A 17,171-nucleotide genomic window follows, 5' to 3' on the forward strand; every position below is an offset into this window, starting at 1 on the left:
AACCCTGCCTTAGGCGGCAGGCTCCGGGCCCTGGGCCCTGGACAGCTCTAGTTCTTTAAATATGAGAATTGGGACCCAGACGTGGCAGACCTCTTGTGGGTAGCTGGTCCTTATGCTGTCCTCTAAGCTTCCTGGTGCACCCCAGCTCCAGAACACAGTAACCAGAATGGACTTTTCACTGAAGATTTCACCAAGAAACGGAGATGATTTGCATCATAGACTACACAGAGAACTAATAAAGCTCTCGTTCCTGTTCTGTCTTCTGCCAGCGACCTTGTCATCCCCCCTTGCTTACTCCAAACAGCTTCTGACGACTCCTGTATTATCCAGGCTCTTTAGCTGTGTCCCCAATTTATAGACCCCCTTCAGCAAGCTGAAACCCTGGTATTAGCCCCATAGTGGTTGTCAAGCTCCTCTGGGAGGCCTCTTCCCCCATCAAGGCTTTTAATTTATTCACCTAATTAAACAATTTTTGGGCGGATGAGTTCTCCTGCTGAGTAAAGATATTTTTCTTGATTATCACATAAGGAATATATGCCCTGCCTACTTCCAAAAATGGCTGGGAACCATTAAGAGGTTCAGTTACATAGGAAGACATACACACATGAGTAGTTACATAGCCCAGGACCAGACACCGTTCGGTTTGTTACTGATGGTCCTTCTGCCTTCTGGTCCTTCCTTCCAGAGGTCCTTTGGACTGCACCAAGTGGACGCTTGTGTTCACTTCATTTTCCTCAGCCTCTTGGCAAACCCCCTTCCCACACCCCAGCTTTGTTCTTCCTGGAAGCACTGTCTTAGCCCCCCTCCCTGTTGCTGTGATACTTGAAAGGTGTTAATGCAGGGGTCCTCAGACTTTTTAAACGGGGGGCCAGTTCACTGTCCCTCAGACCGTTGGAGGGCCGGACTATAGTTTTAAAAAAAACTATGAACAAATTTCTATGCACACTGCACATATCTTATTTTGAAGTAAAAAAACAAAACGGGAACAAATACAATATTTGTATTTGCATGTGGCCCGCGGGCCGTAGTTTGAGGACCCCTGTGTTAGTGAATGAATGACAGTGATGTCATGTGTGATCCTGACATTTGAGGTTGGTTTAAAACTGAGTGAAGTCTTTTGGGGCAGTATGAGATGATTTCTCTCTCCTCAAGGGAAGGGGCATTCAGAAGACAAGTCTTTTTTTTTTAAATAATATGTTTTTTACTGATTTCAGAGAGGAAGGGAGAGGGAGAGAGAGAGAGAGAAACATCAATGATGAGAAAGAACCACTTCGGCTGCCTCCTGCATGCCCTCTACGGGGGATCGAGCCCACAACTGGGCATGTGCCTGGTTCATAGGTCGACGCTCAACCACTGAGTCACACTGGCTGGACCACAAGACAAGTCTTGAAGAGCACCTTGCAAGCTTCGCCCTCTGAAGGACCAGTGAGCCAGCCCTAACCAGCAAACGCGTGTGGTGCTTCTCAGTCTGTAAAAATGATGTCTCTTTTGGGAAAGCACTAAAAAAGAAGTTCACCTTCAGTTCTGACCAAGGGATGCTGATGTACTCCAGGGGCATCATATCCCTTTAAGAGGGATATGTATCTCTGTATCTCCCCCAACCCAGACGATTGTGTTGAGCCTTCCAGTCAGGAATGTGTCTGAGTGGTGGTGGTCCCTGGCCTGGCATCGAGCCCCCGCTGCAGACCTTTACTGCGGGGAAGAAACGGAGCTCAGTGCCATATGATGCATGTGAAGTGCTTAGTGTAGTCTCAGTACAAAGTAAGCAGTTAGTCAATTTAAGCAAATTTATAAAGTGTGAACATATTGGAGTAGAATAGGCACCTGCAATAGAGATCAAACTTTAATGGCTCAAAGAAAAATGTCTTTCTCACTCATGTTACAGTATCAGGCAAGTGTTCCAAGTATTAAAGGAAACTTTCAGACAATTTAGCTCTGAACATATATCAGAGTTTTATTATGATTATGCACAGCAGGGAAATGGACCCTGGAAGACCACTGCCCAAATTCCCTTTTGGCAAGGACATTTGATAGGAAAGAATTCAGTTCATCATTGTTAGAGCAGACAAAGGAAAGAAAGTCTGGTTAAAGGTCACTAGACCCTTGATTGACAGTTGGCAACTGAGTGTGTGGGTAATTGGGCATGTGGGTAATTGGTTTCCTAGAGCAAACCTCAATCCCATTAAAGTTCACAGAAAATTGCTTAAGCATTTTATCAGGAATGCTAACTTCTCGGAGAGAGGTTGTGAAAGCAAACATGTTCTCCCCGGACCAGGTTTGGAATAATTTCTCTTATGTGAGAAACTGCGGGCCACTCTGCCACATCCGGTCGTTCGGGCTCTCTGGGTGATGGTGGCTCTGCCATTTTCAGTGTATGGCTTTAATATCATGCTGGTCGTTGTCATTAGCCAATGAGAAGAGGGAAAAGAATAGAGAGTCTTCTTAAGAAATCTTGCTTCAGCAAATGAGCCAGAGGTTGGAAACAGAACTTCTGCTGACATCTTTGAGAGCTTAGTTACATGGCCACCAAACTGTGAAAAGGACTGAAAATACAGTCCCCAATTGGGCACCCAAGTCCTGACTGTAGTTCGGGCCTAGCAGTGGTCTCTGCCCCAGCCAGGGTGTCCCGCCTTCTTGATAGCAGGAGATAGCAAAGTGTGACCAAATCCTGCCCACAGCCATTTTGTAAATAAAGTTTCACTGGAACACAGCCATACTTACTTATTTAACATGACAGCCACAGAGTAGAGTTGTTGAAGTAAAGACCATGTGGCCCACAGACTAAAATATTTGCTATTTGGCCTTTTATAGAAAAAGTTTGCTGACTTCAGCCTGGCTGGCATGGCTCAGTGGTTGAGCATCCACCCATGAACCGGGAGGTTATGGTTCGATTCCCAGTCAAGGCACATACCAGGTTGTGGGCTTGAGCTCCAGTGTGGGGCGTGCAGGAGGCAGCTGATCAGTGATTCTCTATCATTGATGTTTCTCTCTCTCTCTTCCTCTCTGAAATCAATAAAAATCTACAAAAAGAAGTTTGCTGACTCTAGTTCTAGAGAGGGTTCTGAATTGCCACAAAAGTGGAATTGCTAGATCAAAGGGTGTGTACATTTAACATTTCAGGAGATACCACCCTTCACTAGTAATGTAGGAGATTGCCTTGTTCCCCAGTATCCTCACCAACATGGAGTGATATCATACTTATTCATCTGGCCAGTTTGACAGGTGAAAGTGGTATTTCACTATAATTTTAATTGTACTTATAATTAGTAAGATTTGATATTAGGCATTGGGCATAATATATATTTGATTTTTGTCCCTGATTCCTGGCACAAAGCTCCTAGCACCCATGGAATTTGCTGAACGATAGAAATGTCTTTTAATATTCATAACAAACCCCCTTTTTAAAAAATATATTTTATTGATTTTTTACAGAGAGGAAGGGAGATAGAGAGTTAGAAACATCGATGAGAGAGGAACATCGATCAGCTGCCCCTGCACATCTCCCACTGGGGATGTGCCCGCAACCCAGGTACACGCCCCTGACCGGAATCGAACCTGGGACCCTTCAGTCCGCAGGGCAACGCTCTATCCACTGAGCCAAACCGGTTTCGGCAACAAACCCCTTTCAACCACATCTGAATTTATATTAATGAGGTGACTTTTGAAAAGCCCCCGTCGCCAGGAAAAACAGCCAGGAGTAGAGGTTTGGATCTTCCAGCCCCACCTTAGAGTGGAGAGGGTGTGGAGTTTAAATCAGTCATACCTACATAATAACGCCTTAATAAATCCCAAAATGGGTTTGGAGGGCTGGGCTGGTGGACACACGGAGGTGCTGGGAGAGACAGCATGGAAGCGCCACACCTTTTTCTCTCCCCTGCGTGACGCATCTCTGCTCTCTGGCAGTTGCTCAGTTAGATCCTTTGATAGTGACGAAGTATCTAGTAAATGCCGGGCTGAATTCCGTGAGCTGCTCTAGCAGATGAACGGAACCCAAGGCGGGCTCATGAGAACCTCTGGTTTACAGCTGGTAGGTCAGAAGCACAGGTGACAGCCTGGACTTGTGATTGGCATCTGAAGTCTTGAAGGACCGAGCCCTTACTCTGCAGGACCTGATGCTGTCTCCAGGTAGACAGTGTTAGAACTGAGTTATTTTGTAGGACACCCCGCTGGGGCTGAGGAATTGCTCGATGTGTGGAAAACAAACACATTTGGTGTCAAGTTTAGAATATTGTGAGAGTAAAGGAGAGACAGACAGGTGGTTTTTTCCTTTAGACTTATTGTGAGGGAAACAAATCAAATCATATTGTAAGACTATTTATACTTCCTTTTCTATGGACTGCTTACTTATCTCCTTTGCACATCGACTGAAGAATGTTGAGTTGTTGATTTTGCATAATAATTTTGAGGAGCTTTTTATGTGGTAGGGAATGGAGCCATTTATGACATTAATTGCACAAAACTACCTGTCTTAATGTATTCTTTGTATAGTCAAATTTAACAGTTTTCTCTTCTATGACTTGTGATTTAGATATCATGCTTAGAAGGCCTTCCTTACTCTGAGATTGTACAAAAATGTCTTCCATTTTTTCCTAATTATTTTGTGGTTTTCAGCTTTTATATTACAGTGTGTGTTCCATCTGTAATTTATTTGAAGTTTAGAGGAATGGAGTCATTTTTTTTTCTGAATGGTTTCCCATTGTGTGTACACCATTTCTTTAATGATACATATGTCATATGTTAATCTTTATAATATATTACTTTTCTTTATGTTTTTGGTCTATTATTAGAATATTCCATTGAAATGTCTATTTATGGGCCAGTGTTAGGTTGTTTTAATTAATGTAGCTTTATATCATATTTTAATATCTGACAGGGCTAACTTGCCCTCATTACTTTTTTTTCTAATAGGATTTTTCTGGCTAGTTTTACTTGTTTGTTTTTCCATATGAAAATAGATTTAAAAAAACTGCTGATAATTTTTATTTGGATTGCATTAAATTTATATATTAACTTGGCAGAATTGACATCTTTATGACATTGATGTTGAGTTCGCAAGCATGGAAAGGGTATACCTTTCCATTTGAGGAACTTGTGTTGTTTTTAAATTATTTTTTTTGGTTATTGACTGCATTTTCTGACCATGATGGATTTCTGAGACTGGCCCACTCAGTTCATTTCTTAAGCTGTTATAAATGACTGTTTTTACTGCTGAGACAACCTGTTCCACAAGCTCAGAAGACCTAGGAGCTCACCATTCACTTGTGTAATGATCTACAGAGCAAGCACACCTTACTGTAGGAAATGGTAAATTTGTGGATTTTGTCATTGCCTTGCTGTCCCTAAAGTGTTTTGTAATGATTGCTTCATAGAATAGGAGCAAGGAGACCGGGAGAGGGAGAGGAACAAGATCTGGAGCATGGATCTGGAGAAAGTGTTGGTTCAGCTCTTCATTTTGAAAATTCTATGATATTGAGCAGCTCTGCGGGCAGCTGTAGCTCAGTCATAGTCTGGAGCTCCGGGAGAAAGTGTAGAACATGCTTCAGACTTATCCCACCTACAGGCCATGCCTACGAACTCCTACTTGTCATTGACTGAATGCTGCTTCTGGTGCCATCAACTCCAGGCTCCTCTGGCTTGCCTTGGGCGTGCACCTATGAGCACAAAAGCCCCGGATGGAGAGTCCCAGGTGCTTGTAGTTGGAAGTGGTCAGCCTGCACAGAAACAGCACAGGAGAAGCTCTAATCCAGTGGTTCTCAACCTTCCTGATGCCGCGACCCTTTAATACAGTTCCTTATGTTGTGGTGACCCCCAACCATAAAATTATTTTCGTTGCTACTTCATAACTGTAATTTTGCTACTGTTATGAATAGTAATGTAAATATCTGATATGCAGGATGTATTTTCATTGTTACAAATTGAACATAATTAAAGCATACTGATTAATCACAAAAACAATATGTAATTATATTTGTGTTTTCCGATGGTCTTAGGCGACCCCTGTGAAAGGGTCGCGACCCACAGGTTGAGAACCGCTGCTCTAATACAACCATCTTAAGTTTCAAATTTTGGCCACCAGCTACCCACCGCGCCTGTTGGGAGAGGAGTAGGGCAGTTAATATTTTTGGTTAGTTGTACCGTCTACTCTCCTTCCTTTCTTTTTTTTTAAAATAATTTTATTGATTTTTTACAGAGAGGAAGGGAGAGGGATAGAGAGTTAGAAACATCGATGAGAGAGAAGCATCGATCAGCTGCCTCCTGCACACCCCCTACCGGGGATGTGCCTGCAACCAAGGCACATGCCCCTGACCGGAATCAAAACTGGTACCCTTCGGTCCCCAGGCCGACGCTCCATCCAGTGAGCCAAACCAGCCAGGGCTATGCTCCTTTCTTAAGAAATTCTGCTTTCACCCTCATCTGAGTGGGCATGTCTTTGTTCTATGCCTGGAACTCTCTCAATTCTCATTCCCACCACACTGAAGGACCAGAGTCCAAACTGGTCTCAAAGTTAGCATTGTCCAGAGGCTTGTCAGTAACCTATGACTTATTATTGGAGTTTGTCCCAATTCAGACTCCAACAGGGCAGGTCAGATTCCTCTTTTGGGGATGTGGAATTGAGAGACAAAGAAAGAGCCAGTACCGAGGTAGCAGTAGGAACTAGAGTTAAAATGTTACAGTATCAAAATGTGACAGTATGAAGAGAAGAACACCCGATCGAGCTGGTTGTTAGAGGGAATGGAGAGTGAAGGGCTGGGGACCTCAAACATGCCTTGTTTCTTATCCTTCTTGAGTCTTGGTTGTTCAAATATTTCAGCCTTTTTTTTTTTTTAAATCCTCACCTGAGGATATTTTTGCCATTGATTTTTAGAGAGAGTGGAAGGGAGGGAGGAGGAGGAGGAGAGAGAAACATCAGATGAGAGAGACACATTGATGGAACCTACCACCAAGGTATATGCCCTTGACTGGGAATTGAACCTGAGACCCTTTGGTCCCACAGGTTGACGCTCTAACCACTGAGCAAAACGGCCAAGTGATTTTCCATCCTTGTCATGAGGATTTTTTAATCCTCACAATAATCAACTCCACCTTTTACTTGAGTTAGTACGAGTGAGTTACTGTTATTTACCTTGACCAAGACACATTGGCAGAATATTGGAGAACGTTCCCCTCAGACTTACTCATGCTCTTCTCCATTTCTCCTGTCCCTGCTTCCTCCACTGTGTCTGGCGGCAGCTGATCTGCCTCTCCCTTCCCCATGGCTGTTTCCTGCTGCCGTGAAAGGCTCCAGGAAAATAAAATCCAGAGAAAATGCTGACCATTAAGTGCAATAGGCTTGTCCTTCCCAGAAAAGGCCCTGATAACATCATGCAGCTTACTGTATAAGGAAGCTCAGTTTTCATCCTCTCAAGAAAAGAGGAAAGCTGATTAAATCTTTTCTGGTTGTAACCCTGTGCTTTACAAATGGGCCCAGACAGTAAGGAGCTTAGAGGGAGGAAGTTTTAGCAGGTTTCCTTTAATGAAACTTGATGCGATCCTCTCACCTGAGTTTTTACTGACTCCAGCTTCTTTAAGAAACAGCCTCACAGAAGAAGCTTGTCCACCAAGTACAAATAGGTAAAGGTGAGCCAGGAGGCCTAATCCAGAATCTAATTCTCTACACACATGCAATCCACAATCAAGCTCCATTAAATACAAGCTGCAGTGACGCATAAGACAGATATTCACTGAGCACCTTCTATGTCCAGACTTTGTGGTAGGGGCTGGCAGCATGGAGGTGAGTAAGACAGTGTTCCTGCACTCAGAACACAGAGTCTGTGGGGGAAGGTGGACACCGATCACGTGTTTGTAAGGAAGGGTGTCACCCAAGGGAAGGGCATGAGAACAGGTCAGGGAAGGCCTCCCTAGCAAACTATTCTATTTTTTCAAGCTGAGACCTGAAGAATGAGCACAGGGAAGAGCCTTCTAGGAATAAGAGCACTATTTGAGGAAGAGGTCAGCCTCCCACTGGGTTTCATATAGTTTCTTTGTGCTGCTGAAATTCCACCTCTGTGCACGGGGCTTTCTCAAGAGTAGGTCACTCTTGCCTCGCCAGTGTGGCTCAGTGGTTAAGCATCAACCTATGAGCCAGGAGGTTGCAGTTTGATTCCCGGTCAGGGCACATACCTGGGTTGCAGGCTCGATCCCCAATGTGGGGCGTGCAGGAGGCAGCCAATCAATGATTATCTCTCATCATTGATGTCTCTCTCTCTCTCTCCATTCCTCCCTAAAATCAATAAAAAAATGTTTTTAAAAAAGAGTAGGTCACTCTTTATGGAATCATGGTAATTTCTGATCACCTGTTGGTTCTCTGCAGCAGATGCTATTGGTGTCTGTGGTGGGGGACATCGCGGACGGCTGCGTTGCAGGCTGAGGGTCCTACCCTGTCTGCATGGGCTCTGGCTGCAGAGACTTGTGCCTGTGGGGCAGGCCGGGAGTGCAGGAGGGTTCACACCTCTTCCTGGTCTTCTGATGTGGGACAGCAGCTGGAGGGTGGATACCGGAGCCCTGCATCTTTCAGTGGGACTTTCTGAGGTGTGTTTACACAGCCTCTCGCAGGGCCCCCAGGGGACAGAGGCCCCATGAGCCGTCCATTGATACTCCCTTCTCTGCTACTTCCTCCCTCATTTCCTCACGGTGCCTCGTGGGCTCAGCTTCGTGAATGCGTCCTGAAATCCTTCTTTTGGAGTCTGTGTTTGAGAGGAAGCCACACAAAGACCATCTCTAAGCTCTGCGTGTTTGCTTTTATGCTGGTTGTCATGATTGTGTCTCCAGCTTGTTCGGATTCTGGGGGTAAAAAGGAGAGGAGGGACCATCAGGACCAGAAGCTCCTGCTCCTTGCCTGAAAAGAAGGGTGTGTGTGTGTGTGTGTGTGTGTGAGAGAGAGAGAGAGAGAGAGAGAGAAATCCTCATTAAGAAACTGTTGAGGACATCCGCCAAGGTATTCTTCTCCAGAAGGCTTATGTTAAAAAGAAAAGAACAGGGCAGCAAACCTGGAGGGATGGCCCCTGACCGGAGTCAGATTCTGTCATAGTCATTCACTGTGTGACCTTGGGCAGGAAACTCCTCTTCGGGTTTCGGTTTCCTCATCTGTGAAGCGGTGAGGTGGGACTAGGGGGTCCTTAGGGTCAACATTCTAGGACACTCTGAATAAATTTCGTTAACTCTGAGGCATGCGAGCTCTGCTCCAAGGCCACCCCGTCTGCCCCCCCCCGCCCCCCCCCCCCCGCCCCTGGATCTGCTGAGGGATGGGGAGGGGGCACAGGAAGGATGAAGAAGCAGGATGGGCCCTCATTCATTCATCAACTAGTTCTCAAAGCCTGCTGGGTGCCAGGTGCTGTTCCAGCACTGGGGATGGAGGTAAATGCTCTATTCAACCAAAGAAGGCCTTGAATGAAGAGAGGGTTTGGAGGTTTAAAAAAGGCAGAACACAAGTCTTTTCCTCACTTTACTATCCAGTTGGCACCTATTGATACATGAATGCAGGTATTTTTAAAAAAATTAGATTACCCATTTGCTCTCTGGCAGGAAACAGAGCCCTATGGGAAAACGACATTCAGGATAGGGATATTTTAATGGGAAAAACTTGGGACTGTGGGTGCTGCCCTGGAGAGTGAGATGGGCCAGGTACTGTCAGCAGGGGGCTTGAGGCAGCCTACGGGTGTGGGTGCCTGGCAGTGGTCAGGAAAGGGGTCAGTTCAGAGGTGGAAGAGGGGCCCCCTCTTCGGCCTTCCCATCTTGAGCCTCCCACTCTTGCCAATGGCTCATCCTAAAGTCATCGATCAGGTCACAATGCTGTTTTCTATAAATAGGGAATGGAGGTGGGGAGGGGGTGAACATAGAAATAATTTATCGTCCTAAAGCAACAGATCCTGGGCACAGGCCCAGTGCTACTGAAAGGGTCCTTTTCATGGTGCGTGGGCAACCCTCTCAGCTTCCTAAGTCATCCGAGAGGCGATTAGAGTGACTTTTAAACATGGACCCTGTCAAGTGATGCAAAAGTCCCATGATTTACAACACTAAAAAGTTTATCTTGCTCTAGGAAAAAAGAAGACCTTGGAACCAAAGCTTCACATTTAGAAGCCAATAAAAACATCTTAAAATAACGCCCCCTCCTCCCTCCTGCTTTATAATGAGGAATGGAGGATTTAGCAAGAGGTTGGGGGCGGGGGAGGGGGGCTGTGGGCAGGACTATTGCAATCACCAGTGATTGAGCTTCAAGGTCCAAGGACTTTGTTGTGGGCACTGGAACCCTAATGATTTATAATTAACTCCAACAAGAAAAACCAAATGCCATGCACTTTCCTAACAGAGCTACAAAAATAAGCACATTCACAGTGTTTGCAAAATTGGAAACAAATGTCCCAAGGAACATAAGAGCTCCGTGCTGTCCTACCCAGGCTTTGGAGGAAGAAAAATACTGGCACTCAGTCACGACCACAGATGATGAGCCAATATCGTTTGTCATGGGAAATTCATCTAGGCAAAGTCGGATTGCACCACGAGCCCTCAGTGACTCTGAGAAACAACCATGCTGAAATGCCTCAAATTAAAGTCAGCCCAGGGCTGGCCTAACATCCTCTCCCCTCCTCCCTGTCAAGGGTTCTTTATTCCCTCTGTCACAGGGACAAGCTGAAAGGGAAAATAATGAATGCCTAATTGTACCCTTGTTCCTGAAATGACCCAGACCCATGTGGTTCTTTATAAAAAGTGGGTACAGCCCAGCTGGCTCAGTGGTGGTTGAACATTGACCTATGAACCAGGAGGTCATGGTTTGATTCCTGGTCGGGGCATATGCCTGGGTTGCCAGCTTGATCCCCAGTGTGGGGCGTGTAGGAGGCAGTCAATCAGTGATTCTCTCTCATCATCGATATTTCTATCTCTCCTCCCGTCTCCCTTCCTCTCTGAAATCAATAATAATAATAAAAAAGTGGATATAGACAAGGATAATGACCAAGAAAAGTATCAGGGGGTGGGGGTGGGGGGCTCTGAGGTGCTAATGAGGGGCCTGGTGACCTTAGTTCACTGTTGAAGAATATTGGAGGGGAGTGGGTTGTTGGTGACCTGGCTACTGATTTAATAACCTTTAACCTTAGTTTACAAAACAGTTTTTTTCCCCCTTCTTTAGGGTTTATGACTCCATGAATAATCTTAGTTTCTGTGCTGATGTGGAGCATGAAAGGTTTGGTTATGGAAGTTCTCTTAGTTATGAGAAATTCTTTCTCTGTAGGACCTTTTTGATGACATTAAACATCAGTCATGCAGCAGAAGACTTAGTTCATTATGAGTTAATGATTCTAAGACTATAATGAATGAAGTCTAAGCATAAAACACTATGCATATATAATCCCCATTTTACAGATGAGAAAATAAAGCCTCCAAAGGTTCAGGAACCTGCTGAGTTTTAGTTAGGGAGAAGCAGAGCTGGGACAGGGACCCGCTACTCTGATCCCAAAGCCCATCCTCCGAGGCCTAGGTGGGTTTCTGTGCGTTTTCCCTCTTTAGGTCAATGTTTTCCAGCTGGTTCTTCAGCACTGAGGGGCCGCAGGAAAAGTCCAGATGACCTTTGCCATCATGTCCCTAATTCTATACGTCTGAGAGGGAGAGAACCAAATCTTTTCAACTCTCGCATCTCATCATCCTTCCTCTGATGGTCGGAATTAAGTAATGTACCTCCCCTCAGGGACCCATGTCAGTAATATCAGCTGAGTAAGAAGGGGTGAGTAAACTTTTAAACTAACTTAAAGGTAGCAGCAATAAAACGTGAACTTGAGAATCAACTCTGTAGACCTTGTTAGTTTATGTAAACTTGGCACAATGAATATGCAAATTTTCTATATCTTTTCATGCTTCTATACTTCTAACAGACCGGCCTATGGCCTCCTGAGAAAATACTGGTTTAAGCCTTTCTGCAAAAGTCACCTATGAAACTGACAATTTCCACTGCCGCTGTCCAAAATGTGGGATTAATTGAAGAAATCCTCACTCGTTGTTTTTCACTTGAGAGAATTTAATTCTTCCTATGGGAAACTTTTTTAATGTCCTCAAACTATCTGAACTTCAGGAACTTGAACCTCACATTGCAGCTGCCTTCTGTCCCTAAGGAATATAATCTATCCAAGCTGTTAAATTGTTGTGAACACCAATAATAGGACATTTTTATAGTGCTCAGGATATGAAGCTAAAGCATATTAGACTGCTGTGGGTATGTGTATCAGCTCACATGTAAAATCTAGTTAAACCTTTCAAACCTATTTAGATTTATGCAGGGTTATTTATTACAAGGCTCCTGACTTTCCGGAGGCCGCAGTCTTCCAGTGATCTTTATCAAGCTGTTCTCTGTCCTACAAGACTGTTGTTTGGTTCTTTCTTTTCTCTCTCTCTTCCTCTCTCTTATTTTTATTGAGCTTAGCCCTTAACAGGGAAGTAAAATGTCAAATGCATCTGAAAAAAGTCTGGTGGTAAAATTTTCAAATGGGAATATAATTTGAAGGCCATGCCAATTTTATTTTTTACTTTTCTCTGATTACGAGGCTGCACGTTTTCAATCTTAAACATGTGTCGAGTTGTGAGGGGTTGTGTAAAGAGACTTAATTCCAGCAGCTCTCCACAGGTGAATGTTCAGTTTTGCAGTGCTCACAATAGACACCATCAACAACTTATTTTTTTAGTGCCTCTGCACAAGTGGCAGTATGGGAAGATCAGAGAGTTAGAGCTGGCCTGAACTCCGATGTTATCTATCCCAGCAATCTCCAATATCAGATCTTACCCAGAAGTGTGAGCCTCAGTGTGAGCATGTGAGTCCATGTCTGAAGGATTGTGTGTGAATGTGGGTACATGTGTGAAGGAGTGTTTGCATGTGGGAATATGTATGAAGGAGTGTGTGTGTGCATGTGGGTGCATGTATGAAGCAGTATGTGTGAACGTGGGTGCGTGTCTGCTGGGAGTGGGCACACTAAACTCTTAGGATTATAGTTTGAAAGTTCCAGATCTTGGATCACCCTCTCATTTTTTAAAGGGAGAACCCAAGTTCAAGAAAGCTGAATGGGTTGTTCAAGGACATATCTCTAGGACGAGATGGAGTAAGCACTTGAACTAGATTTTATGTTTCTCAGCCCTCTGCTCTTTTTTTCACCTGCTAAATGTATTATACATTCTTTTACTTCACACTGTCATGCATATTTTAACAAGTAAGTCCACACCTGCCTTCCTGTTAGTTTTTTAGGAAACCACACCTATCAGTTTAATTATATTTTTTCTCATTCTAAGGAAGGACTATAGAGATATTGCTTGCATGCTTACCTGTTTGCCTGATTTTTTTCTAGTTTTATTGAGATATAACTGACCTATAATTGCCCTTTGCTTTTCTACTACAACACACTATTGTTTCACGAACCACAAAGAAACTACCTATGCTTGCTGCTGAGAAATCCAATGAGACATATGTGTAAACATAAAGTTATGTGTATGTAAGGATATGGTTGAATACTTCCTAAGGGCTGATTAAGATGTTCATTAAAAATATACACATAGCTGTTGAATTAGGAGTATGAGAAATAACTGTGAAAGATGGGTGTAATGTTGTGAAAATCAAGAATGATTCTGCATCCACTCGGATTCCTTCATAAGTGTCTTTAAGATCTCATCACTTTTAAGGAGACCTAGACTAGTAATTGTAGGCATTGCATTATGAGCTTAGTTTATGCAAAAAAGAGAAAATGAGAATGTGTGAATGAACAAGTTGTACATTTACATGTCTAAAGTTAAAATGGTTAAGTTATGTAAGTACTATTATTTTAATTACTTATTATTAATTGATATAAAAATTGTTCTGTCAACTTCCCATCTCAAGCATATGAATAGGATTCTTCTTTACTGTAACCCTATGTGCTCATATTCACTGATGCCGTAAAATTTTTAGCCATTTGAATTATAATTTTTCTTTTTAAAAATGTTTTGATTTTTAGAGAGAGAGAGGAAGGGAGAGGATAGAGAGATAAAAACATTAATGAGAGAGAAACATTATCAGCTGCCTCTTGCACTGCTGGGGATCGAGCGGCAACCTGGGCATGTGCCCTGACCAGGAATTGGATAGTCACCTCTTGGTTCCTGGGTTGAGGCTCAACCTCTGTGCCACACCGGCAGGGCTGAATTATAATTTTTCTTAAAGTTAATAGCACAAATCTAGTATATATACTTTTCTACTGAATTTCAGTATATAACATGCTGTATTTATAAAACAAAATAATATTATCCTCTAATTACAATTTAGAGCTACTTTTAACTCATCTGTGATAAATATAATTCACATAATTTTCCCTCAGGAAATTTCTATGCAGAATAATTCTGCAACTTCGGTTCCATCAAATATGGTAGTTTCTGCCTCCGTGGAACTCACTATTAAAAGTCTCGTCTTATATTATCACCATTTGGTTGGACTTTTGCATTTCCTTTGTCCTGAGGAAATAGTCATCATCCTATATAATAAAACCTTAATATGCAAATCGACCGAACAGCGGAATGACTGGTTGCTATGACACACAAGAGGGAGGCAACTGGCGGCAGCAAGGGATGGGGGGTTGGGGCTGGCCAGTAGGTGGCACCAGGCTGCCAGCCAAGGTGGGTGCCAGTGGGGAGCCCCCTGATTGCCCCGCCCGCTGGTTGCCCCACAGATGACCCTGATCACCAGTCAGGCCTAGGGACCCTAACCTATATGTTTGGAACAGTCTCTTAGATTTAAAAATTAAAACCTGTTAAGGTTACTCTATCACTGAAAAAAAAAAAAGGATGATGCAGCGATGATATGCATGGACTATGGCTTGCACATTTTTTGGTCAGCCCTGATTCTAACACTTATAACTGTCTGAAAAAGCCAATTTCTTAATTTCTCTCTGCTTTAGTTTTTCCACCCATAAGATGGGGAAAATGGTACTACTGCCTCAGAAGGATCATGTTATGTACTACTTTTTATAATTGGGGCAAAAAAAATGTAGCTGCCCATACAACAGCAAGATGCCTTTCACCTGTATGAAAAGTATGGTCACTGGTATATGCGGCATCCCAGATTGCAAGAGGGGTGTCCAGCTGTTGATTTAGGCCTGACATCTCCTGAGGGGTCCTGGACTGCGAGAGGGTGCAGGCCAGGCTGAGGGCCCCCTCCCCCTCACCTGTGTACAAATTTTGTGCACCGGGCCTCTCCTGTGGATAGATGGTTGTTTTTTGGAATTGTTCTGGGTTCCCCACCCAGCAGATACCTAAAGTTTGGGCAGACTCAAATCCAGTGGGATTTAGTCAGCCAAGGTGGAGTGAAGTAGTCAGGGAGTACAGGTGGTGTGGAATTCAAGGAATCAAGTTGTTGGCACAAGTAGCACAACAGAGATTTATACTCTGTCCTGTCTGATCCCTTTGGCTGAGATGTTCCCAGGCTTATTTCTTTAGGCAGAGGGAATCAAGGGATTCTAGGCCAGGCAAATCCTTCCCATGACTAAGCCAGGGGCAGAGATGTTAAGATTTCCTGATTACTTCCAACCCATGTAATGGACTGTCCAATACCATAGACTCAAAGCATTCATTTATAGGAAGGATTAGGTTCCCAAGTTGCTTTTTTTTTCTTTTTTTTCTTTTCTGAACAATGAGAAATGAGGCTTCACAGTTCTTCAGAGCTTGGGTGGTCCAATTACCAATCCTTTGTTGAAAGTTCTGCAGCATGGTGGCAACAGCTATGAAGTCCCAGCCACCATGCACATCTCCCCAGGCCTTTGAGGACATGTAAATTTCAAATCCACACCCTCTCCTACTTCCTCTGTTACCCTTGCAAAATGAGGGTGAAGCTTCATTCCAGCAAAATAAATGGATAGGGCACGGCCTTGCGTATTTAGTAGGTTCTGGGAAGCTGCCTCTTTTATTCTAATATGTATCACTTTTTCTTCTATTTTTCTTAGGCCTATATTCCATCATTAAAGATTCATCACCCCTGTGAGTCTAAAAAAAAAGCACTTTGTTTTTCTTCAAAATGGAGAAATCGTTCTTTAACTGGATTACCACCTTCATAGGAATTACTTCATTTCTTTGATTCTAAGATGCATTTCCTCCCACACTTTAACACTTCTGAAATGCTCAATTAGTGTACAGTGTATATGCTTCATGCCATGTTTCATTTTCATTTCTTGGAAAGTTGTTATTGATGATTCATTTGAAAGGGATGACATCATAGAATTAGGAGAACACCATTGCTTCTTTAGCCAATTTCTACTTTTATTCAGAATAAAATTTTGTAACCACAAAATCATGGTGGTGGTGATGGAAGAGGAGGAAATGTGAGGAGATTGGGGGCAGATTCTTAAAATGGGAGAGGAACTATGCTAGAGAAGATTTGGCTGTTTTATTTTTATCTAGGATTATGCTTTTGATCTCCATTCACTTGCATTTAACTGGGCATTTTCCCTAACAACTGGAGTGGGGAAATTTGGATATTTTTTACCATTACTTATCAGAGCCATTTGTTTATTGCCTACTTAATAAAATCACAAAGAGATATAAAGCACAGCCTTCGAACCTCAAGATATGTTGATTATTGGGAATCGAGAGTTTTTTGTGACTTCATTGGAAAGAGCCTTCCATTAAATATTATTCTTTTTGGTGACTGCTTTATCATGATATAATTCACATACTATACCATCTATCCATTTCAAGTATATAATCCAATGGATTTTAGTATATTTACAGAGTTGGGCAAACACTGCCACAGTCAATTTCAGAACATTTTCACCCCCTGCAAAGAAATCCCATATTCTTTGGTACTTACCTCTTATTCCTGGCATCTCTCCCAACTTTAGAGACTATTTCATTTAAATTTGAAGACCAGCTCCAGCTAGTTTGGCTCAGTGGATAGAGCGCTGGCTTGTGAACTGAAGGGCCCCGGGTTCAATTCTGATCAAGGGCACATGCCTGGGTTACAGGCTTGATCCCCATTGTGTGCAGGAGGCAGCTGATCAATGATGCTCATCATTGATGTTTCTCTCTCTCTCCCGCTCCCTTCCTCTCTGAAATCAATAAAATATATATTAAAAAATAAAATTGAAGACCAAAAATACAGTATGGGGGAGGGGCTCTATTAGGTCAATAAAGTTTCAAGGAGA

The sequence above is a fragment of the Myotis nattereri genome (assembly GCF_964212035.1).
Source record: "Myotis nattereri genome assembly, chromosome: 5".
Classification (NCBI taxonomy): Eukaryota; Metazoa; Chordata; class Mammalia; order Chiroptera; family Vespertilionidae; genus Myotis; species Myotis nattereri.